The 25,991-nt window shown below is 37.4% G+C and overlaps 1 protein-coding gene across 1 annotated transcript in view; it reads right to left on the minus strand.

Moving 5' to 3' along the window:
• The window catches only part of CNTNAP4 (contactin associated protein family member 4), a 589,031-nt gene that overhangs the window by 337,018 nt on the left and 226,022 nt on the right, over positions 1-25,991 (minus strand). The window contains exon 2 of the mRNA XM_079907172.1: positions 14,544-14,682. The gene's annotated coding sequence lies outside the window, so the exon portion shown is untranslated. The remainder of the gene's footprint in view (positions 1-14,543; positions 14,683-25,991) is intronic.

Here is a 25,991-nt window from a genome sequence, read left to right on the forward strand (position 1 = left end):
CATCTGGCAGGACAACGGATGTGAGGATGTGGACCTAGGGAAGGGACTCAAATTTTAGTTAATTGATTAATTAATTTTTAGTGGAGGAAGAGCAAATGAACACAACTTATCATGCACATAAGACAACCACTAGAGATACTGAGAAACAGTAATACTACTTAATATACATTGAGTTCCTACTGGGTTCTAAAGGGTTTTATATATGTACTTAACTCTCATAACAAACCTATAATAGGTACTATTACCCTTTTCACAAAAAGTAAAGAAAATTAAGAAGACAGAACTTTTCAGTCATTTCAAGTGGCCCATCAATTTCATACGAATAGTAAATGGTGGAGACAGAGGCCCATTCAGCTCAAGATGTTTATACCATCTTCATATATATAGTGATGTATCACTTAACTTCCTTCCAAATAAACTTGAAAACTTTAATGAAATGGCTGGTTATCTAGGAAAATATAATATTTAATAATATAATAAAAGTACAGTTGACCCCACCAAAAATATATAATATAAACAAATAATAAAGGGAAAAACCTATCACTCCCTACTAAAAAATACAAATAAATTAAAAGGCAAAAATTCCAACAGATAATTTCATGAATTCTGTGACTTGTATTTAACATATCTACACTTTTCAATCATTAAAAGCAAAGAAAATATTTGATGATGATAGAGGTAAGAAAAAATTTAAATAAGTCTGAAATTACACTGCACTTACATAAATGTGATAAATAATATTAGACTAAATAATGATAATAAAAATTAAATATGATAGGTAAGTTCTGACTCACTTATTTCTTCATTAATAATACAACTATATTTTTAATTAACTGGATTATTCAGGGGAATGCCCTCTAGAGCACATCACAGTTCTATGTGCATTGGCTGGCTACTCCTCCCCTGCCACATGGTTTCTCACATATCCAGTCTTCTTTCCTGTGCTGCCCACCTTACAGGACATGGGCAAGAGAGACAGAAGAAAGGAAGAGCCTGCAGGGGACCACACAAATGATCTCAGGGCCAAGGCCTACAGAAAGTATCCATCACCCCCTGCTACGCTCCACTGTCCAGAACTAGCCACGTGGCCTCAATCTACCTGCAAGGGACACTGGAATATGCACTCTTCCCACATGTCTAGAAATAGGAAATGTGATTGGGGAACATCTTGCCAGTTTCTGCCACAGTCTGCATTTGTCATATCCAAATACCCACTTGACTCTTCCTCACAAACATGAAAACACTCATGTTCTCTCCAAGGGTATCAACATAATGGCCATTCATTCCATGGATTCAGCTCCCATCCAGGTGATGCAGTCTTTTCCTCTTATAAAACAGCCAATATTTCCCTGAGCTCATATTTTCCCTGTAATACTTAGCCAACATACATTACTAAGGTTCTTTTTGCCAATCCCTTCCCCTAGAGCTCATTAGAAACATGGTCTGCCTTTCAAGTGTTCTCCAGAACCAATTATTGTACCTAACAATTTTTTGATACTATGCCATCCCCTGACTGAGTAATGTTAAAAGAAATAAAAAGAAAAGAAAATCATGATGCTCTCAGTATTCATGGATAAGGAAGCTGTTGATGATATGAATCACTACATAACACAGCCGTCTCTTCATAATGAATTTCCTTCCAGTGGCAGTATTAAGAATTGTGTTTTTCTGATCATCTGATTCTTTTTGTCATAAAGACAGTATGAATCATTTCTATCCTTGCCTTTGCTACTACAAAATCAGGTAAGTTTGCGGTAAACTTTCTAAAATTCAGTTTTAAAACCTGGACTTAGGAACACAGAGCTTGAGAGAATGAATTTAGCAATTAATCTCCTTGGTTTCATCCTTCTTCTTCTTCTATCTATACTGTTCCATTGTTCCCCATTTTTAAAATGTTTAGTTATATATTTAGTTATAAATTAGTTTAGTTATATATTTGATCAGTTTCTTATCCTCTTAGGATCAAGGCTGGAATATAAAAATAAGCAAGCAGGGCTTCCCTGGTGGCGCAGTGGTTGAGAGTCCGCCTGCCGATGCAGGGGACACGGGTTCGTGCCCCGGTCCGGGAAGATCCCACATGCCGCGGAGCAGCTGGGCCCGTGAGCCATGGCCGCTGAGCCTGCGCGTCCGGAGCCTGTGCTCCGCAACGGGGGAGGCCACAACAGTGAGAGGCCCGCATACTGCAAAAAAAAAAGCAAGCAAATATAGGAAAGAATTAAGGTCATGATGACTTGTAGAATCTCGTGGTTTTGAGCCTCTTTCTCTCTGAAATGTTTAAGTTATGAAATATTAGAAAGTATGGAGGGAAAAGGCTCAGAAATCTTGACTGGTTTTAAAAGTAATGTAGATCTATTAACTAGACTAATATTCTCCTTTAAAAAGTGACCTGCAATGTAGAAGATGCCAATTAAGTTGTTTTTAATTTGCTGATGATTGACAAGGGAGGTCAAAAAGTCTCTCACTTTCTCTCTGGAAGGGACATTAGAACAGATGCTCACACACAGATTAATGGTCCATATATTCCAGTCTCTTGTTGCAGACCATCTGATAAGGGACATAATTGTCCTTAAAAATGGGCATAATTTATTCCTGCCTTAGGTGGCCGTTACCTTATACAATTAAAGCACGGTGACTGCTGGGTCCTGTTATGTTATCCAAGCAATTTAGCTGAGTGTGCGATTCCTACTCATGTCTATATATCATGTCTATACATTGCCAGAAAATTGTATACTAAATGGTTTCAGCTCAGGAAATGTTTTTCTATTCTCATAGAATTCTAGCAAACATCATAAAATAGATGTTCTACCCCATTTTGATGAAGTACTCTTTCACTAGGGAGTTAAAGCACATTTACATATCACTTTGGGGGGAAATATATATTTTTGACATTAGGAAGTCACCAATGCATATACACTTGATATGCAAATTCATCAGCACAAGAAAGTGATATCAGGGGAAGCACTAATGTGCAGAGGCATGGACTGTACCATCTGGAATACTCAACCCTGGAAGCATGCCAATGAACCATGAATTTCTAGGGTGTATCCTGGATTGTCCTTCTCATGTGAGAGATGTTAAACCACATTGTCTTCTAACCCACAAAGCACATGTCCCATAGCTCTGTGTTTTCCCGATAACTCATGATGGAGTCTTCCATCATCACATCCTTCCTCCCCACCTTGTGAATGACTTCTAAAGCTTCCCAAAGATATAAACTGTCCCTTAGGTCTCAGAAAATCACAAAGACTATATTTTTGTTATGTAGGCCAACTCTTAGCAACTGTTCTCAACATATCACAGGAATTAATTCCGTAAGTAAAATACAACTCAAAGAAAAAGAATCTTGGTTTTGAATGCAATATCTTTAAAATTTTCTATTCTTCTTACCATTAGCAATGAACAATAAAAGAAAAATGAGCATGATCCACACCATTTCAATAAACAGACTTTTCTTAATCATAGTAATTACTTAACTCTTACCCTGAAGGGAACCCCAGGAGGTAGCTAATTGATCACTCTACCAACGGTGATCTTTCATTAAGTCATATGGCAAAGATGGTAAGCAGTCTCTACTATATCACAAGATCTCCTGATTTCATAACCTTAAAAAGACCGTACTCTAGTTTATAATTATTCTTAAGATTTCCCATTATTTAACCAGCAGTACTCCTACAGAAATGTTAAGAGTAATAGCATATTAACACTATTAATCTTATTTACGTATATAATTATGTACATACATAATCATATATATATATATACACATATGATTAGTAGTCTGATGTAAATACATGGAGAGAGAGAAAGAATCAGCAGTTTTCCGGGTTCTTCTTAATGCTCTAAATAATTCAAGTTTATTTTTACTTTTCTTTGTTTAGTTTTTTAAACATCTTTTTGAAGTATAATTTACATGCCATTAAATGTCACCCATTTTAAGTGTACAATTCAATTATTCTTTTAAATTTATACAGTTGTGCAGCCATCACCCCAGTCCACTTTAAGAATATTTCTATCACCCCAAAAAGATTCCTCAGGCCCATCTGCATTCGATCTCTGTTTCCACTCTAGCCCCAGGCAGCCACTAATCTTTGTCTATATAAATTTGCCTTTTCTAGACATTTCACATAAATGGAATCACACAAAAAATAGTCCTTTGGGTGCTTTTTTCTTAATCAGTTATCATAATACTTTGAGTTTCATTCATGCTTTAGTAGGCAGTGATTATTCATTTCTTTGATTGAGTAGTATCACACTATATGGGTATACCACATTCTGCTTATCCAGTTTTGAGTGTTCCCACTCTCTGTCTATTATGAATAATGCTGCTATGAACATTCACAAGTCTATAGTCAACATACATTTCCATTTCTCTCGGGTAGATACCTAGAATGGAGTTGATATGTTGTATGATATATTCATATTTAACCTCTTAAAAAACGGTCATACTATTTTCCAAAGTAGCTGTATCATTTTACATTTCACCTGTAGTGTTTGAGGGGTCCATTTTCTCCACATGCTTGCCAATACTAGTATTATCTTTTTTGTTACAACCAATCTAGTGAGTGTGAACTCTTGCTCCATTGTGGGTTTTTTTTTTTTTTTTTTTTTTTTTTTTGCGGTACGCGGGCCTCTCACTGTTGTGGCCTCTCCCGTTGCGGAGCACAGGCTCCGGACGCGCAGGCTCAGCAGCCATGGCTCACGGGCCCAGCCGCTCCGTCGCATGCGGGATCCTCCCGGACCGGGGCACAAACCCGTGTCCCCTACATCGGCAGGCGGACTCTGAACCACTGCGCCACCAGGGAAGCCCTCCATTGTGGTTTTAATTTGCAATTTCCTAATGACTAATGATGCTGAACATCCTTTCATGTGTTTATTAGCCATATATATATCTTCTTTGGTGAAATGTCTACTTGTATATTTTGTCCATTATTAACAGTTTTGTGAAATGTTATTTACATAAGATAACGTTCATCCATTAAAAGTGCACAACTTAATCATTTTTACTATATTTACAGAGTTATGCAACCATCAGCATAACCTAATTTTAGAACATTTCATCATCTCCAAAAGAAAGCTTGTACCCATTAATAATCACTCCCCATTTTTCTTCTCCCCCAACTTTTAAATTGGGTTATTTATTTGTTTTTTTATTGTTGAGTTGTAAGTGTTCTTTAGATACTCCTGATACAAATCATTTGTCAGATATATCATTTGCAAATGTTTTAGCACAGTCTGCTGCTCATCTTTTTATTTCTTAAATAAGCCTTTTGGAGCACAAAACTCTTCATTTTGAAGTCAGAGTTTGCTATTTATTCCTTCATGGATTCTGCTTTGGATGTCGTATCTGAGAACTCTTTGCCTAAAACAAGATCACAAAGATCATGAAAATGCTTGGCCTTATGGGAAAAAATACTATTATGCTATTCTTGCAGAGAAAACTGAATCTCATAGAGTTAACTAACTTCCTCAGGGTTTACAAATTAATAGCTAAGTTGTTATGTTTTGCTCTTCCATTTTTAGAAAGACATTAATAGGCTGTCTTACCTTACATTTGCTTTAATAAATACTTATTAAATATTGAATATTTAAAATGAAGCCTTAGAATCTAAACTTGTCATCTACATAGCTGCATCAGACGGAAGGCAAGTAGTGCATACAATTATTGCATTTTCAACAGGAAGGGATATTTTTCTATGAACCTTTGCAGAGCGATGTGACTGACTAATTAGTAGTATGCCTAATAATGAGGGGAGAAAAGCATTTGATTTTCTTTAAAGAAATAGAAAGAGATCAGCTAGGAAGTTGATAGATTATATAATGTTAGTGCATTAGTTTCTTTTGAATTTTTTTGCATTTTGTGATAATTTTGAAATCGCTTATTAGAAAAACTTTTAATAATAAAATAAACAACAGAAGTCATATAAAATTGGTATGCTCCATGTGGAAAAAGAAGAAGAAAAAAAATCTCTGCTACTCATTTTCCTTTCTAGCCTCTGAAGTAGGTGGTAATAGCAGTTTCTTCTTTTTTGTAATTATAGAGAAAGTAAAGTAAAAATAGAAAACACAGCAACAGAAAAGCACAGTCAAATGTTTCTAATGGGCTCTTTTGCATTCTTAAAGAAATCTGCTATTATAATAGTGACTTTTCACTGTGTCATAGTGGTTTTGCATTAGTAATATTTTTCTATACGTATTCTACAACACTGAAATCCATTGAGATTTTATGGTGATAAATCAGCACTAAGAACCTTTGATAATAATGTGATAGGAAAAAATAACATCAAGGATGTCATACATTTATCATAAGCTTCTGTCATTTTGAGAACATCCAGAACATGTACACTCAGAGTATGATTCTTCATAACCCCTGGCACCTTGATATTAAAATTTTCAGCAACCATCTGTGCCCTTACCTATACTCACACATTGTTTCCATCACTCTTCACAGTTCAGCATCTTTACCTGTCAAACCCAAGAACTATGATGTGAGTGAGTGAAATCCACAAAGCAATATACATTGTGCTACCAAACTATCTTGGGAGAATTCTAGATCCAGGTAACACTATCTTATAGAAGGCTATGATATTTCGCATTAGGAAGCAAGAATATAAGCGCTATCAACACTAATTATTCTGAGTTGAACCTCGGAAAAATCACTCCTAGGTCTAGTTTACTCAACTGGAAAATGAAAATGAAAACAGTAGGTCATCCTTACCAGAAATGTTATGTGCCTAAATAAAACCATATGTAGTAGAGCTCCCAGCTTAAAGTTGAATTGAAATCACTCCTGTGATGCAGGCATGTCTGTGCAAGGGGAGTATAGATTTCAGAGCCTATGGTAGACAGAATGGCAGGGACAATGACAATGGAACACGGGTCAAGAGTACATGGCTTTTGAATGGACAGAGAAGAGAGCAGAAAGCATCAGAGAGGTGGACCAGAGGGAAGTAGAACAGAAACTGAACCGGTCCTGCAGAAACAGTCTCAGGGCTCACAGGGTCATGGGTACGTGACACCATCTATATGCCTCTGAGTTTTTGCATAGTCCCTTTCAAACAACCTTCTTCATGAGTTTCAGTAAACTTTTTTTTGATAGCTATCACTTTGTTATTTTATGTATCTGTCACCATGAAAAATTCACTTCTTAAACTGATCTACATCAGTTGCTTATAAAGCATCCTTTTAATTTAACTAAATGCTCATTTAACTAAATGCTCCAGCTTAGTTACTGAGTTTTGATGATGTGTGATCAAACCTTTCTTGAATTCCAGTTGGCCCTCTACCTTTGTGGTCCAATCTAGTTGCATTTCGGTCTACGATACACAGTGAAAATAGCTGGTTATAGGAACTATGAATGTTCAATCTTACTTTAAACATGGTAAATGAAAACAGTACATCAGTACAGATAAGACCAGGGGCTTTACAATCAAATCTTGGCTTACATTCTGTTTACATGACCTTGGCAATATTCATAGTTACTAACACATAGGTCTGTGGTGAAAATGAAATAAAATGATGCTTGTAGAGTACCTGGCAGAATGCCTAGCACAAGGGATCATTAAAAAATTGCTAGCTATCATTTTAAATTTTCTAAGTTAACACTACAGAAGGTCTAGTTCAACTGATTCCTCTGATCAAGTTCCTCAAAACATAATGTACTTCACTAAAAATAAATGAATACATAAGCATATGTTTCATAGTTTACAAAAGCTACACCTATGTGAACTAAGGAGTAACGTATACTTGTTAAACCACTGGATGCTCTATGTTTTTGCACTATATTGATTTGCCTTGAACCCACTATACTCTAGGTGGACACCTTGGGGGGTCCTACTGTACTTCCTATGGAGAGTATGTTGTTTTGCTGACTAATTCTAACCTTTTCATTTCTTCTCCCAATCTTATCCTTTCCAACTTTTCATCAAACTTGCTTCATCACGGCTTCCCTGGTGGTGCAGTGGTTGAGAATCTGCCTGCTAATGCAGGGGACATGGGTTCGAGCCCTGGTCTGGGAAGATCCCACATGCCACAGAGCAACTGGACCCACGAGCCACAACTACTGAGCCTGCGCGTCTGGAGCCTGTGCTCCGCAACGAGAGAGGCCGCGATAGTGAGAGCCCCACGCACCACGATGAAGAGTGGCCCCCACTTGCCACAACTAGAGAAAGCCCTCGCACAGAAACGAAGACCCAACACAGCCAAAAATAAATAAATAAACAAATGTGGGGTTTAAAAAAAAAAAAAAAACTTTCTTCATCAATCATCCTTTCTCATATGCATATCCAAATGTTTTCTTTTTATGGATTGCATTCCTTCAACATATAAAAACTCTAGAGCATTCCCCAAATGAAAAACAACATAACATCTTCCTTCCCCCAAACCCCCCACCCTGATTTCCCAACTCATTTTCAATGCATCTAATTCCTCTCCTTTAAAAATCCAGTTTCCTGAAATGAGTTCCCATAAGTGCTGGACCACCACGTACAGTGAGCACGGGGCATCAGCAAAGCAAAGGCACACAATACCAAGGAGTCCATTACAGCGTATTCATGCAGAGCTGTGCAGTTACATGATATACAAGAAAGCTATTCCAACTCTAGAATTCATGTGAATTTTGGGTCATTTTGAAAAATGCAATTGTATTGAAAATAATCTTTAAGAGAGTGGACTCTATTGTCCTTATGCTTATAGGCACTAAAGGTCTTAACCTGATTTGGGCTCAGTTTTCCACTTATTTCCTCTCCTTTCATTTACCTGTCACATCCCTTAATACAGCTTCTAACCCAAAACAAATCTACTGAAACTGCTTTTGTCAGTATCACCATTGCCTGCCTTATAACTAACACAGTGGCCATGATCCCTTAATTTAACAATAAATCTTCAGAATGTGGCAGTGTTGACCCCCTCTTCTTGAAATCTTCTATTGCCTTGACCTAACACTCTGTATATCAGGTATACTGAAGCTCTCTCCGGTCCCTGAAAGAGTTAGATACTCAGTCTTACTTCCTGCCCTTGGACTTTCACCATTGTGTTTCCAATGCACATTACAGTACCTGTCACATAGTAATGGCAGGTACCCAGGGAAGATGGATGAACTCATTGTTGAGGGCCTGAATCTCATTATCCGTGACACTGTAGCTTATATCACCCTGTTTGACTCCCATGTCTCCACTGATTTTCTGTCATAACTCATCTCCTCCCACCTCCTCAACCTGGTCTTTGCAATCTTCTGGTTTTCTTCTCTAGATTCTATGCCTCAAAACATTTTAAAAGTGAAAATGCATACAGACATGCAAAAGCCAGTTGGGTTTCTATATAATAACAATTACCAATCTGAAAAGGAAGTTAAGAAAACAATCACAATTACAATACCTGTACCACTGAAGAGAATAAAATGCTTAAGAATAAATCTAACCAAGGAGGAGAAAGACTTACTACACTGAAAACTACAAAACATTGATGAAAGGCATTAAAGAAGACACATATAAATGGAAAGACATCCCGTGTTCATGGATTAGAAGACAACATTGTTAAAATGTTCATACTGTCAAAGCAATCTATAGATTGAATGCAATGACTCTTAAAAATCCTAATGGCATTTTTTTTTACAGAAATAGAAAAAAACATGTAAAATTTATATGAAACCACAAAAGACATTAAATAGCCAAAACAACCTTGAGAAAAAAGAACAAAACGGAAGGCCTCATACTTCCTGATTTCAAAACATATTACAAAGCTGCAATCAAAACAGTATAGTCCTGGTACAAAGGCATATAGACCAATGGAATAGAACAGAGATCCCAGAAATAAACCCACACCCATACAGTCAACTGATCCTTGATAAGGGTGCCAGGAACACACAGTTGGGATAGGAAATTCTCTTCAATAAATTATACTAGGTAAATTGGATATCCATATGCAAAAGAATGAAATTGGGCGCTCATCTTACACCATATACAAAAATCAACTCAAAATGGATTAAAGAATTAAACATAAGACCTGAAATTAGACAAGCTAGACCACACCAAAACCAAAAGCTTCTGCACAGCCAAAAAAACAATCAATGGAGTGAATAGGTAACTTTACAGAATGGGATAAAATATTTGCAAACCATGTATCTGATAAGGGTTCATTTCCAAAATACATAAGAAACTCCTACTACTTAATAGCAAAACAAAACAAAACAAATAAATCACCCACTTTTAAAAGAGGCAAAGGGCTTGAAAAGACATCTCTCCAAAGAAGACATACAAATGGCCAACAGGAATATGAAAAAATGTTTAACGTCAGTAATCACCAGGAAAATACAAATCAAAATCACAATGATAACAGGAGATTAGAGCTGTGTTAAGGGCAGAAAAAAAGAAGAAAACACCCATTTCGTAGTGGCCTGAATATTGGTCTGATTGGATACTGGATATTAGTTTTTTTCACTACTGCTTTTGACCTGCAATGAATGACTCGAGCCATACTTTTAGAAGCCACTACAGAGACTTAGAAAATAAACTTATGGCTACCAAAGGGAAGCGGAGGGGATAAATTAGGAGTTTGGGATTAATATACACACACTACTATATATAAAATAGATAATAAGAACCTACTGTATAACACAGGGAACTCTATTCAGTACTCTGTAATAATCTATACGGGAAAAGAATCTTTAAAAGAATATGATATATGTATGTGTATAACTGAATCACTTTGCTGTATACCTGAAACTAACACAACATTGTAAATCAACTATACTCCAATATAAAATAAAAATTTTTTAAAAAAGAAGCAACTACAGAGGAAAACTGTCCCTAAAACAAGTAAAGCCTCATCTTATATTTCAGTGGTGTTATACCAAAATCATATTAGAAATATTTCTGGAATGTTAAGATACTGCAAACTTTGGAGGAAGGAAAATAATGTTGGCTTTATATTAATAACTCATTATCCTATATCAGTCACCTCCTTGGCATAATATTAAAAATACCAATAAAAATGAACATTTAGTGGGAAAATTGTTAAAATGGCAAATTTTATATTATATATATTTTACCACAACAAAATAATTAAAGCAAAAACTATTTTTTAAAAATGAGGTATCACCTCATATCTGTTAGAATGGCCTTAACAGAAAAACAGGAAATAACAAGTGTTGGGGAAGATATGGAGAAAGTGAAACCCTTGTGCGTTATTGATCAAAATGTAAAATGGTGCAGCTACTATGAAAACAGTATGGCGCTTTCCTCAAAAAATTAAAAATAAAGGGGCTTCCCTGGTGGCGCAGTGGTTGAGAGTCCGCCTGCCGATGCAGGGGACACGGGTTCGTGCCCCAGTCCGGGAAGGTCCCACATGCCGCGGAGCGGCTGGGCCCGTGAGCCACGGCCGCTGAGCCTGCGCGTCCGGAGCCTGTGCTCCGCAACGGGAGAGGCCACAACAGTGAGAGGCCCGCGTACCGCAAAAAAAAAAAAAAAAAAAAAATCAAAAATAGAGCTACCACGTGATTCAACAATCCCAATTCTGGGTATCTATCTGTTAGGAAAGGTGGTCTCATGCATACAGTCTTTTGACATCCACTCAGCCATATGCATGGGTTTGGGCCTGGCACACTTCCCTACCACGAGATAGAGTCCCCACAGCCTGTGCTGAACTTGTCACCTTATGCGGGAAAACGTTTTCCTATTTCAGACTCGATATGTGCTCCTTACATCATTCTGCTTAAGCATGTGCGTCATATGGCACCTTGACAACTCCATGACTATATCTGTCCTCTGTAAGAGGTGAGGACAGGGTCCTTCTGCTGGAGCACAGAGGGATGCATGCAGAACAATTAATCTCCGTCAGCTGAAGGGAGGGACCTGCTGGCCACTGGGGACTGATATCCACCATTGAAGCTGATCTTGCTCTGTCTCTTCTCCATGTGAGTAAAACATTTTTCCATCCAGTGCTTGACTGTATTATTTTTCGTGGTGACTCCAATACCATGATGCAGTGGTCAGAAGAGCTCAGACTTCTACTCCTGATAATAGGCAACCAATGCCGCTTGTTTGACATTATCCAAAAGAATTAAAATCAGGATCTCTAAGAGATATGTGCATGTGCACTCCCATGTTCATTATAGCATTGATTTTCCATAGTCAGATTTCATTTGCTAATGGGCAGCCCAATTCTCTGATGTATTTAAATCCATCTGGTGCTTTCCATGTTTCTCTGATGGGAAGACTATAAGCAAAATGCATGTGTTTGTATATTTCTAATATCTGCCTGATGGAGCAATCGCTTAGGGCAGCCAGCAGGACGTAAAATAAGCCAGAAAAAATCCAGGGCCCACCAATATCAACTATGCCAAACTTTTTAAAGCAAGCATTATTTTGAACTCTTTTAAGATAAGAAAAAGGAAAAGAGAGCACCCCAGGATAACATGTTTGAGTTTCATTTTGAATATGAGAAATACGAAATGACTCATTTTTACAATGAAAAATTAAGTTTTTAAAATCATTGTTATAAAATGAGAGTATATAAAAGAGAATGAAGAACAATTAGATGTAGCATAACCCATTCCTGCTTCATCAAATCTGTGATTCAGGCAACAATTAGTAGTCTTTAAAAAATGATTAAAGCATTGATAGGGAAGTATATCTGAGCAAATACTAAGCTCCCCATCCCCCATTAGTTCCAGTATTAAAAAATCTAAAAAAAAATATGCTTTCTCAATATTTATCAAGTGGTCATTAATCTGCCACAAAAGCACCAAGGATTTTGTTGGCTCTGTTACAATAGTAAATTGAAGTGTCTGGAACCACCGTGCCTTAGGACTAGAGTGGCCCCCTTGTATCCACGGGTTTTACATCTGCGGATACTGTCATTTTACACAAGGGACTTAAGCATTAGTGGATTTTGGTATCAGGGAGTTTCTGGAACCAATCCCACACAGATACCCAGGGATGACAGTATTGCTTTCCCATATGAGTGAAAGAGCTGGAAACCAAAGCCTTGTAAAATCAGCTCCAACCTTCTTTTTCTTTTGAATAACTCCTTCTTTCCACACAAACCCTCTTCTTTGCTCCTATTAATCTGTTGCCCATTCTATTCCTAACTCTGCCATGGCTCTTGCTGATCTCATTTCCTGTAATTTCTTCCACTTAATTTCTGACTCATCCAAATTCTCTTTATTCTTCAACTCTCAGAGCAGTTTCCTATCTTCTATGAACCTTTTCCATTAGTCCATGGAGAAGTCCTTTCCAATGGTCCACCTTGTCCTTTTAAATAAACACTATTTACCTCTTATTTTCTGTTCTTGTTCTTTGATGTGTACTAAAATACTAGAGTGTCTACATTCCTCCAACATTCTTTAAAGCTAGTTTGCACCACCCATCTTATTTTAATTCTTTCTTGCACCCAGTAAATTATACGTATACAAGAAGCACTCAGTATTCATTGAAAAATAAAAACAATGAACATGCAAATGAGTGAAAGCAAGTTGAGGCTATTATGTTGACTTTTCTTTGGAGACAGCAAATTAATGTTTACTTCTATTTAGTTACCCATGAAAAGGAGAATTTTTGAAGAATGTAAGTAAAGCAATTACAGCAGAAAAGAGGAAAAATAAATATGGACAACAATTTTGCATACATTTGAGGAAATGATTATGAAGTAAAATGCCACCCAAAGACTAAGTAGAAGTAACTTAATATATATATTTAAAAATAAGGAAATTCAAGAAAACCACATTTCCAATTATATATCTTTCCTTCCTTTGATTTGAAATGCAAGTAATCTGTAAAATACATACATTTAAACAGTTTTTCACACCAGCCAGGGAAGTAAATTTAACAAAGTATAGTAAGAGGTCAGTACATAATTCTAAAAACCATTCAACTTCAATGGCTTCACAGTTCCACTGTCGCCAAGGAATAAAGCAGAAAGAACTCAGCCTCCATTCAAAATATACCTTAATATTACCAATAAGTTGAATATAATTAGAATTACAATTAAATGTTATATCATTTTTAAAAGAAAATTATTTCTTCATCAAGTTTTATAATGGCCTTTGGCATAGTACAGTGAAATTGGACCTAAAAATAAAATCTTAAATGAAAAGCTCAGATTAACTAACAATTTTCATACTTCAGAATTTCCCTATGTATTTTTCTCCAGTGACCTTTCTGATGACAAAGCCTGAAATGACAGTCAATTAAATTTATATCCCAAGGCACACTATAAATTTGTCAGAAACAAAACAAGTGCACTGTGAATTTCATGAAATCAGCTCTGGGTACCAGGAAGCAGAGGTAGAGAAGAGGTGGTGGGTCAGTCCTTGGTGGTCACGTTGACATTGACATAATGATGCTTGAATCTGCATGAGGATGAAGGACCAAGAAAGGCCTTCAAAGCTTCCTAATATCAAGCATTTAATTACCCCAATTTATTTCAATAACAGCCCCCACAAGCAGAATGTGACCCCATTCCTAGTCATGAAGCTCACAAATTCACATGTATGTATCTTTTCCTTGATAATTTAGGTGAAGCACAGGCACTGACAAAACGCTCATTACCTTTTCGATGCAGATGAGTATAATACAGGATAGAGGCTCTCAGTGTGCATTTTCTCTCAGATTATGACACCATGTCTTACTCTTGGCCAGTCCAAACTTTCATTTCAAGTGAACTGTTCTTCTTTTGTATTTTTTCTCCCTAAACAAGAAAAATGATATAAAATAAACAAAAAATTTCCAGTTTATTTCAATCCTTGTATGAGTGATGTCTAATGATGCCCTCTGTTATGTAAACCAGGTGAAGGTTGCGCTTCCTCATTATTTTTCAGTTACGTGAGAACCATGGAATCATACTCTTCGAAGAATAGATGGGTGCCCATTCTTTTGGGGAACTGTTGTCAGGGGAAAATTTGTCTTGACATCATATGAGTCCTTACATTCTAATATATTGAAGTAACCCTATAATGGATGACCCATGTCCCCTGTGTTCACCAACACTCTCTGTGCACTAGGGCAATCCCACCTGTGAATTCTTAAGGCAACAGATCAGCTCCGGACACAAACGGAACCGAAAATTGTTCTCCTCTAGACCTGAAAAGATATTTCTCAAAAGCAGGTGCTTATTCTCTTCTTACTTCCTGTGCTAAACACACATTCACTAGTAATTTTATACCACAAAGGTTTTTAAAAGCAGATTCATTAGCAGTAGGAAAGCATTTTGAGAAGTAAAATACCTTTAGAAACTTAAATTTCTTCTTTTTTTATTTTTTAAAGATTTCTCCCACATTTATGTTCAAAATATATGCTTCTTTTCCATTAACATTAAATATTTATCATGATATGAAAACATGACAGTGTATTAGAATGACTAAGTTAAATTTTAAACCATTAGAAAAAGCAAAAAGTTGTGGTTGCTGTTTTTATGTAAGCGGGGGTAGAAGGAAGCTCTTTAGAAATTACTAAACTGCTTCAAACATAACCTTTTCAAATACAGCGAAAGAGAAATTTGGTTTCAGCATGAAGCCATGTTTTGATTCTGTTTCCTGAAGAAAACAGTTGAGAGTTGTGCGAACTTTTCCTTTCATAATATCTTGACCCATTTAGAGAAACCCATCTGTTAGAATAGCATGAATCTCTCTGCACGTCACCATCTCAATCAAGTGGAAATATGACAAAGCAATCAGGATGATCAAATAAACATGAAAGGGATTTCTGGGATTTAATCAGAAGTGAATATAAAAATACTTGTTCAAGTGGGAACTAATTCAAGTCTGACTCATTTGCTCTCCAACAAGGTAATTATTTGATATCCCATTATGGAACATCCACTGTTGCAAAGGACTACTAAGAAAACAAAGACTTAGCTTCGGTCTTTCTTCTCACAGTTTCACTTGGGGAGAAAGACTTTGATAGTGTCACCACAGTGTCAACTGTCATACTGTTATAACAAAGGTAGTACTTAATATAGAAATAGTGAAGAGAGACTGGTAGAACAGAAGGATGGAAAAGGACCATAAAGAAACATGTGCTACCTTGGGTGTATTTAATTAACGTTGATAGATGGCTATGGAAAAAGATGGGCAAGAAAAAAGACTTTCCAAACAGAGAGAACTATGTTAGAAAAAGTAAGTCAGAATGAGGGGCAGGAGATTTTGATTCTTGGCGTGTGTTCAAAGAGGTTGAGTAAGAGAGTGGGACCAACAGGTATCTCTTCTGAAAAGATAATGTTGGCAGCAATTTAGAGTTATGATCTCCTAAGTGAAATGTGCACACTCTGGATGGAGATGGGTAGGGTTCAAGGAAATCAACTAGCACTGATTTATTTTTACTTCATATCTGTAATTTCAAATGTGTTGCATTTTACAATGTTCATACTATTTCAGTACAATAGAACATGTCCATAAATTATAAACGTGTATGTATCTGTTTGGTACATACACCTTCCTGTGACTCTTTAATTTCTGCCGAATACCTCAATTCTGATACTAAAAATAATATTAACATTACCAGTACCAACAACAGCCCTATTTTGTCTTAGTTGAGATCAGAGATAACTGATGTAGAAGATGGCTTGGAAAGGAATAGATGGGATCAGGTTGAGTTAGAGAAATGCTACTATTAATCTTAAGCTTTCATTGCTTTGGAGAAGTAGAACTATAAGATATGGTCAGTAACTACATATAATTAAATAGGTGGAGAAGTGGCGTCCTTGAGATGATTTCAAGGCTTAAACATGAATCAAATTGGTATGATATAATCAATAAACAAAATTCAAAAAAGGAAGAAAATTGAGGGAGAAAATATGAATCACTAAATTAAGACTCTCAAAAAACAAATAATCCATATATTCTCTAGTCTCTTCATCATGGTGATTTGCAGGACACAGCAAATTTAATTAGCTCAGTGAACAGCATTATGTTTCCATCCAAGGCCCAGCATATTCTGCTCAAGTAACACAGCTGGATGAAGATAGATAATTCTCAGTGCAATATGTACTGCCAATGGCTTTAACTTTTTCTCATTCCAATTAGTAGATATAGCTGGCAAACAATCGTTTTCTATTTGGAAATGGGGATGGAATCAGAACCCACCCCAAGTTTACTGTGAGAATTAAATGAGTTATTAATGTAAAACATTTAGGCGAGTCCACAATACAGTATATTACTAAGCCTCAATACATGTGAGCAATTGTTATCAATAATTATTCACATCCGAACTATGTATGTTAAAATCCTGGTTTCTCTATTAATAAATGTTTTTACCTTGGATAAGTGGAATCGTTTCTAAAACTCAACTCTCTCACTGCATAATGAACATAAAAGTATTATTATTTAAAACTTGGAAAGAAGGCAAAAGGATGACTTTGTGTCATTTTACTGCCATACTGGAGCACTTTTGAATGGGTCTCCACAAGACAATGACTATTAATTCTAAAGGGGAATCTGCCTTTTTTTTTTAACTATGTATTTATTATTAATTCGAGGCCAGATTCCAGGAAATTTCATATTAACTTGTAGAGTTGTTTTGTCTGTTAAAGCTGCCAATGATTTTTGTCTAGTAGAAAAGATAGTCCCCAAACTTAAGGTTGTATTGCCTTGTAGGACACTAAACCAATTCTGTACTATTATTTGGTGATCTTATGCCAGCATTTTTTGTTTTTGTTTAAATGTACAGTATATTTTGAATTCTTTTAAACCAGCTTTAACATTTTGGGTGTTTTTCCCTCATTAATGGACTAAACGAACATTTACATGTGCTTACTATATATTTGTGTGATTTATTATATAAAACATTTTGTTATATAAACTTTATTATATAAAACATTTTATAGGGACTTCCCTGGCAGTCCAGTGGTTAAGACTTCGCCTTCCAGTGCAGGGGGTGCGGGTTCAATCCCTGGTCAGGGAGCTAAGATCCCACATGCCTCAGGGCCAAAAAACCAAAACATAAAACAGAAGCAATATTGTAACAAATTCAATAAAGACTTTAAAAATGGTCCACATCAAAAAAAAGTCTTTAAAAATAAATAAAACATTTTATAGAGTATCCTTTTTAATGCCTTGTATTTACTGAGTACTAATTAAATATTATGTACAATTATTAATTCACTGGTTTCTAAAAACAGCAATATGGGATAGGAAAGAGCATCATCCATATATTACAGACAAACTCTGTTTTGTGATCACCAGTCACTGACTAAGTAAATGTCAAAGCTATGGGAAGTGTACCCTGCCCTGTGAATTACCATTCTTCAATTACCTCTATCTCTTGACTAAAGGAACTTAGTACATAATACCACAGAGATAAATTATCCTTTTATCCACCAAAACTTCATGGTTAGCATTTACCACTTTAATCTTTGAGAGTATTACTTTATGTTTCATTATTTTCTCACTTGATTTCTCTTTATTCTGTATTCTGGGCCTTAATTCAGGTTACACCGTCAGTCATTAAGATCTAATATTTTGACACTGTCTCAGGATCCACATCCCCAAATTTATAATTTTAAAAATCACAAACGATTCAAAAAGTTCTATAGTTTTTACCTCTACAAAGTGGAAGAAGGTAGAAAATAATAGGATATCTAACTTCTGACTCCTCTGCTGTTGCAGTTTCTGACTAAACCTGACTCCCATTTCTCCCCAGTCTGAGGTGTACCCTGAACCAGACATCTCTAACCTCACTGGGAATGGGTATCACTACTGTTATTGTTGTTGTTGTTGTTGGGTTTGAGGCATTTGGAAGAAAGTTGAAGTAAAAAAACGTACATGCACCCTAAATGTATGTATATTAAATATAATACTATTCACGTTTTGCTTATACTTAACTTTTTGCATCTTACAGATCAAACATAATTTGAAATTTAAATGACTGTAACAATGAATAAAAATTAAAATTCAAAAATCCTTTACTGCCAGTTGATTGTCTAGCTTCCCCATGTCCCTCCAAGATGAGAACATATCACATAACTCTATGTTTCTGCCAACATTATATTCCCAAAAGAGGGATCCGATGGACTCACTCTCCTGCTCAACATCTTCATAAACACATGATGTCAAGAGACATAATCTGAATCTTTTGCTTCCTTGCATTGGGTAGTACAGTTTGCTCTGCTGGTAACGCCTCCAGTATACCCACCTCTCTTGATATGCCCCTAAGAAAGCCTAAACATTCAAGCAATGCGAAATGTTCCAGAGTACCACCTCTTTCGGCAGTAACCTCTCTCATCCCCTGTTCCAAATCACCTCCCTCCTTTAGATTTTTTTCTATCAGTGCTCCAACACTTTAGATAGCTTACCTTGTGTCATAGGCAGAATATGCCTCCCCCCACCAAAAAAAGAGACATCCACTGTGAATATATCACCTTGCATGGCAAAAGGAACTTTCCAGATCTCATTAAGCTAAGGCTTTTGAGATGGGAGATCATCCTGGATTATCTGGGGGAGTGGGGTAGTGTGGTCCCGATGTAGTCATAAGGGTCATTATAAGATGGAGGCAGAAGGGTCAGAACCAGAGAATGAGATGTGATGACACAAGCAGAGACAGAGAGATTTGAAGATGTCATGCTGCTGACTTTGAAGATGGAGAAAGGAGCCATGAGCCAGAGAGGGCAGGAGAACTGTAGAATCTACAAATAGCAAGGAAACAGATTTTTCCCCTAGAGCCTCAGAAAGGAACAGAGTCCCACCAACCCATTTTATACTTCTGAATTCCAGAACTTTAAGATAATAAGTTTGTGTTGCTTTAAACCATTAAGTTTGTGGCAATTTGTTAAGCAGAAACAGGAAACTAATACATCTTGTATTGACATGATTAACTCTTCCCCTCCAAATGGGAAGTTCCCAGATGACAGACTATGGCTCAGTCAATTCTGTTCCCCAAGGACTTCTTTAAAAATAATTAGATCCTCAGTTAAGATTTATAGAATGGATTACTGTTTCAGAGCAAACAATTTAATAAGTCTCCACTTGAACAGGATATTTATCCCCAATTCAGTTAGTCTAAAGGGACACCATTTATGATCCTGAATAGTTTCTTATACCTTTTGTTAGGCCAAAAGGATAATTGCTGGGCCCCCCTGGTGGCGCAGTGGTTAAGAATCCACCTGCCAATGCAGGGGACACAGGTTCAAGCCCTGGTCCAGGAAGATCCCACATGCCGCGGAGCAACTAAGGCCGTACGCCACAGCTACTGAGCCTGTGCTCTAGAGCCCGTGAGCCACAACTACTGGAGCCCAAGTGCCCCAACTACTGAAGCCCGCGTGCCTGAAGTGTGTTCTGCAACAAGAGACAGCACCACCATGAGAAGGCCGCGCACCACAACAAAGAGTAGGCCCCACTCACCGCGACTAGAGAAAGCCCACACACAGCAGCAAAGACCCAATACAGCCAAATATAAATAAATAAAATAAATTTATTTAAAAAAATAATTGCCAAATTTATCCCAGTTGTGGATATGTATGGGCCATGGTATTTAGGTACCAAATGGAAAAACAAAACTCCACATGCCTCTCTGTAATTTTTTTTTTTTGCAGGAAGTAAAATTGAGACATATTTCCACAGTAAATCTAAATGTCTTCTATATTACCAGGTTTAAAAAGGTTATGCACATTAGATATTACATCACTGCTTGAAGTACGTTAGTGCTTTTGAAAACAGCTGCCTACAATCTCCATTCTCATAAAAAGAGCAACCACAGTCTGTGCTTTTTCTAATGGCTTTGAAATGTATGTTAACTTAGAAATTCCGATCCACATTAATGTTTGTGTATCATAATATAGAGTATTAATGGAAAACATAAAGGGGGAAAAGTCTTTACAAAATAGGGCAGAAGGAGAAACAGTTTTCTCAAAGTGTTTTTGGTTTCAAAATGCTTTCCCTCTGGCAATGAATATGCTTTTATAAAAGTTTCATGAGGCAAAATTATTAATAAATGTGTGTATTTAGCATACAATGAGAGAAGAGAAAAGAGCCATTGATTTGGAGAAACTTTTCTATATGAGAAAAGTTTTGACCTTTGTATATTGAGCTGACTTCTATGACTTCTCACGGTGGTCTGTCCTACTGTTCACAGAAAGTTGGCAGGCACCGGTGGCATGGGCTAAATGTCAGTGTGTTATCTAAACAGGCCAAATATAAGGGCGCCTGTGGCTTCAAAACTAGCTGTTTTGAGCAACAGTTTCCTGAAATATTGGGTGCACATTTTTTTTCTCAGAAAAATGTGATCTCCATCATCCTGGTTCTAACTGGGAACCCCTGTCTGGTTTACAGAGCAGTGAAAATGGAAAACTCATTCTTATAGCAAAGTGCAGCTTTATCACTCAAGATACAAGAATGGAAATGTACAGAGAAATGATGATGATAACGACGACAACTAGTTACTCATCCTTTACTCATTTGGTCAAGGCAAATATGAAGAGAAATTTGATTCCTTGAAATGAAAGGATGAACTGCCCAGTAGCAGGCAGCAAAGAGCAAATTCAGCAAAAGTGTCATTAACACTGCCCTGCATTCTGCCTACATAAAGAGGCAATAAGCATTTCTTAAATGGCTGTTCCTTACCTGAACCAGCAGGGACAGAACATATACATGCACACTGTGGGCACTTAGTGTCTAGAAATGGGGTTAAGCACTGCATTTGATTCTCTCAAGGCTGAAGAAAATGAAGATTTTATACAAAATAAGACATGATGTTGGAGATTGGTGGCTATCTTGATCTTCTGCCCTGCTGCAGGTGGGCAGCAGAACCTCAGGGTCTGTATGAGTAACAAGGCCCCCTCTCGGCCCACCTGCTGGTCACAAGGAGTATGGTGCATTTGTTCTGTGTTTGACAAGTTCACATTTTACCTTGGGATATATATTTAATGGACAGCATTCAAGATCTTTGTACATGGAAAGGGTGTCTAGGTAAAATACTAGAAGGAAATTCTGAGCCATGAAAACTGCCTGTTGATCTGAGCTAAATGGTTTCATAGAACCAACCACAGCCTGGAAGCACCCGCTTTCTGTAGAATATATTATTTTTTGTTGTTGTTTTTTTAGTTAACTACATCATTCATTTAAAAATACCAAAATATTTTATTTTTTAAACTTTTAGAAAGTTGAAAATGACCAGGATTGTAGAGTGGGGCAGGGGGCGGGGGGAGGAGAAGAGGAATAAAAGAAAACGGTAAGAATCCAGTAGGAAGAATGGGAAGGCAACCTAGTAAGCGAGGCTTAATGCAGTTGGGCTTGTGCTAATGAAATACATTTGCAAACCAGGTTTTCACTGGTCTGGCTAGAGAGTGTTTTAAAATGGTAAAACTGGTGTTTTAGTGGCCTAACATTAGTACTGAATAAGGGAAGTACGATACAACATCTAAATGTTGTACATCACACTGATTAATACATAGGAACTCAATGTGTGTTTTTTAACAAATAAACGGATGACTGAAAGAATATGCAATTTACATTTCAGTTCATTTGAACAATTTATTATGATACTTGTAGACATTATTTTGTAAGTTACTAGTTTCCAAAGAATTTGAGTTTTTTAGAATATCTGCTGTTTTATGGGGATAGTAAGATAGAATATTTAAGCACAGTATTGTTTCAGGTCAGCGTGCCATCTGATAAACAGACCCAGTTAAAAGTCTTGTTTTCCAAAGTAGAACTGGAAATTATTTTACAGATGCATCATTGCAAATGTATCAGGTAAGTCTTCTATAAATTTTAACTTCTCTTTCTGTTCCTAATTTTTTCAATAATAGTTGAATTAAACTATTATTTACTTTTGTAAATAAACAGTCTAAAAATATTTTAAGAATCAAGGTCCTGATGAGTCTCCTCATTATTTTAGTGGGAAATTTTGAAATATAAATATGTCTTATTACCACATAACCATTATATTTTTGAATTATGTCTATCAACCTATCTATCTGCAGTTCCTGGATACGAAACTTTATTCATTTGTGTTCTCTCCTCATAAAGCTATATCAGAGATTCCCTGATACTTCATTAACTGTTCAAAAATTAATTTTACAATTTCTCCAAAATTATTAAGAGGTTAAACCTTCCTTGGAATTATCAATATTTTATAATGAACTTTCTTTTTTAGTTTGCTTTACCTAATCTTTTAGCAGAAATCTAATAAACAAAAACCTCTTTAATTGTATTTAACATTTAAAAATTCCAGAAAGTTTTCATATTGATGGTGTATAGCTAAAATCTGCTTTGTTTGTTTGTTTTTACCATACTGACATTCTCTAATTTCAAAACTCTTTGGGAGCATTACAGAAAATGAAAGAGGGGAGACCTGCAAGACGGCAGAGGAGTAAGACGTGGAAATCACATTCCTCCCAACAAATACATCTGAAATACATCTACATGTGGAACAGCTCCTACAGAACACCTACTGAAGGCTGACAGTAGACCTCAGACCTCCCAAAAGGCAAGAAACTCCCCACGTACCTGGGTAGGGCAAAAGAAAAAAGAAAGATCAGAGACAAAAGAATAGGGACGGGACCTGCACAAGTGGGGAGACGGCTGTGAAGGAGGAAAGGTTTCCACACACTAGGAAGGCCCTTCGCGGGGGGAGACTGTGGGTAGCGGAGTGGGTAGCGGAGGGACCACGGAGGAGAACGCAGCAACAGGGGTGCGGAGGGCAAAGCTCAGAGATTCCCTTACAGAGGATCCGTGCCGACCAGCACTCACCAGCCCGAGAGGCTTATCTGCTCACACGCCGGGGTGGGCTGGGGCTGGGGGCTGAGGCTCGGGCTTCGGAGGTCGGAACCCAGGGAGAGGAGCGGGGTTTGATGCGTGAACACAACCTGAAGGGGGTTAGCGTGCCACAGCTAGCCGGGACAGAGTCCGGGAAAAAGTCTGTACCTGCCGAAGAGGCAAGAGACCATTGTTTCAGGGAATGCAAGGAGAGGGGATTCAGAGCGCTGCTTAAAGAGCTCCAGAGACAGGCGTGAGCCGCAGCTATCAGCACAGACCCCAGAGACGGGCATGGGATGCTAAGGCTCCTGCTGCACCCACCAAGAACCCTGTGTGCAAGCACAGGTCACTGTCCATACTTCTCCTACCAGGAGCCTGTGCAGCCCGCCACTGCCAGGGTCCCATGATCCAGGGACAACTTCCCCGGGAGAACACAGCGTGCCTCATGCTGTTGCAACCTCACACCATCATCTGCCGCCGCAGGCTCGCCATGCACTCCGTGCCCCTCCCTCCCCCCAGCCTGAGTGAGCAGAGCCCCCTAATCAGCTGCTACTTTAAAGCAGAGGCAGGGCCAAATCCAAAGCTGAACCCCAGAAGCTGTGCGAACAAAGAAGAGCAAGGGAAGTCTCTCCCAGCAGCCTCAGGAGCAGCAGATAAAATCTCCACAATCAACTTGATGAACCCTGCATCGGTGGAATACCTGAATAGACAACGAATCATCCCAAAATTGAGACAGTGGACTTCGGGGGCAACGATATATATTTTTTTCTTTTTCTCTTTTTGTGAAGGTGTATGTGTATGCTTCTTTGTCTGATTTTGTCTGCATAGCTTCACTTTTACCAACTGTCCTAGGCTTCTGTCTGCCCGTTCTTTGTTTCTTTTTTTTTTTTTTTTGCATACTTTTTAATGCTTCTTATCATTAGTGGATTTATTTTCTGGTTTGGTTGATCTCTTCTTTCTTTCTTTCTTTATATTTATTTTTCTTTTTTTATTACCTTTTAAATATTTAATTTTTAATAATTATTTTTTATTTTAATAACTTTATTTTATTTTATTTTACTTTATCTTTCTTTCTTTCTTTCTGTCTGTCTGCCTTTCTTTCTTTCTTTTATTCTCCCTTTCCTTCTGAGCCATGTGGCTGCAGGGTCTTGGTGCTCCAACTGGGTGTCTAGCCTGTGCCTCTGAGGTGGGAGAGCCAAGTTCAGGACATTAGTTCACCAGAGACCTCCTGGCTCCATGTAATTATCAAACAGGGAAAGCTCTCCCAGAGAGCTCCATCTCAACACTAAGACCCAGCTCCACTGAACAACCAGCAATTTACAGTGCTGGACACCCTACGCCAAACAACTAGCAAGACAGGAACACAACCCCACCTATTAGCAAAATGGCTGCCTAAAATCATGATAAGGTCACAGAAACCCCAAAACACACCACCAGATGTGGTTCTGTCTACAAAAAAGACAAGATCCAGTCTAATGCACCAGAACATGGGCACTAGACCCCTCCACTAGGAAGCCTACACAACCCACTGAACCAACCTTAGCCACTGGGGACAGACACCAAAAACAACTGGAAATATGAACTTGCAGCCTGCGAAAAGGAGACCCCAAACACAGTAAGTTAAGCAAAATGAGAAGACAGAGAAACACAAAGCACATGAAGGAGCAAGGTTAAAACCCACCAAACCAAACAAATGAAGAGGAAATACGCAGTCTACCTGAAAAAGAATTCAGAGTAATGATAGTAAAGATGATCAAAATCTTGGAAATAGAATGGAAAAAATACCAGAAATGTTTAACAAGGACCTAGAAGAACTAAAGAGCAAACAACAATGATGAACAACAGAATAAATAAAATAAAAAATTCTCTAGAAGGAATCAATAGAAGAATAACTCAGGCAGAAGAATGGACAAATGACCTCAAAGATAAAATAGTGGAACTAACTACTGCAGAGCAGAATAATAAGAATGAAAAGAATTGAGGAGAGTCTCAGAGACCTCTGGGTCAACATTAAACACACCAACATTTGAATTATAGGGGTTCCAGAAGAAAAGAAAAAGAAAGGGACAGAGAAAATATTAGAAGAGATTATAGTTGAAAACTTCTGCAATATGGGAAAGGACACAGTCAATCAAGACCAGGAAGTGCAGAGAGTCATATTCAGGATAAATCCAAGGAGAAACAGGCCAAGACACATACTAACCAAACTATCAAAAATTAAATACAAAGAAAAAAATATTAAAAGCAGCAAGGGAAAAACAACAAATAACATACAAGGGTATCCCCATAGGGTTAACAGCTGATCTTTCAG

This window comes from Stenella coeruleoalba (assembly GCF_951394435.1).
Source record: "Stenella coeruleoalba genome assembly, chromosome: 20".
In the NCBI taxonomy this organism is placed as follows: domain Eukaryota; kingdom Metazoa; phylum Chordata; class Mammalia; order Artiodactyla; family Delphinidae; genus Stenella; species Stenella coeruleoalba.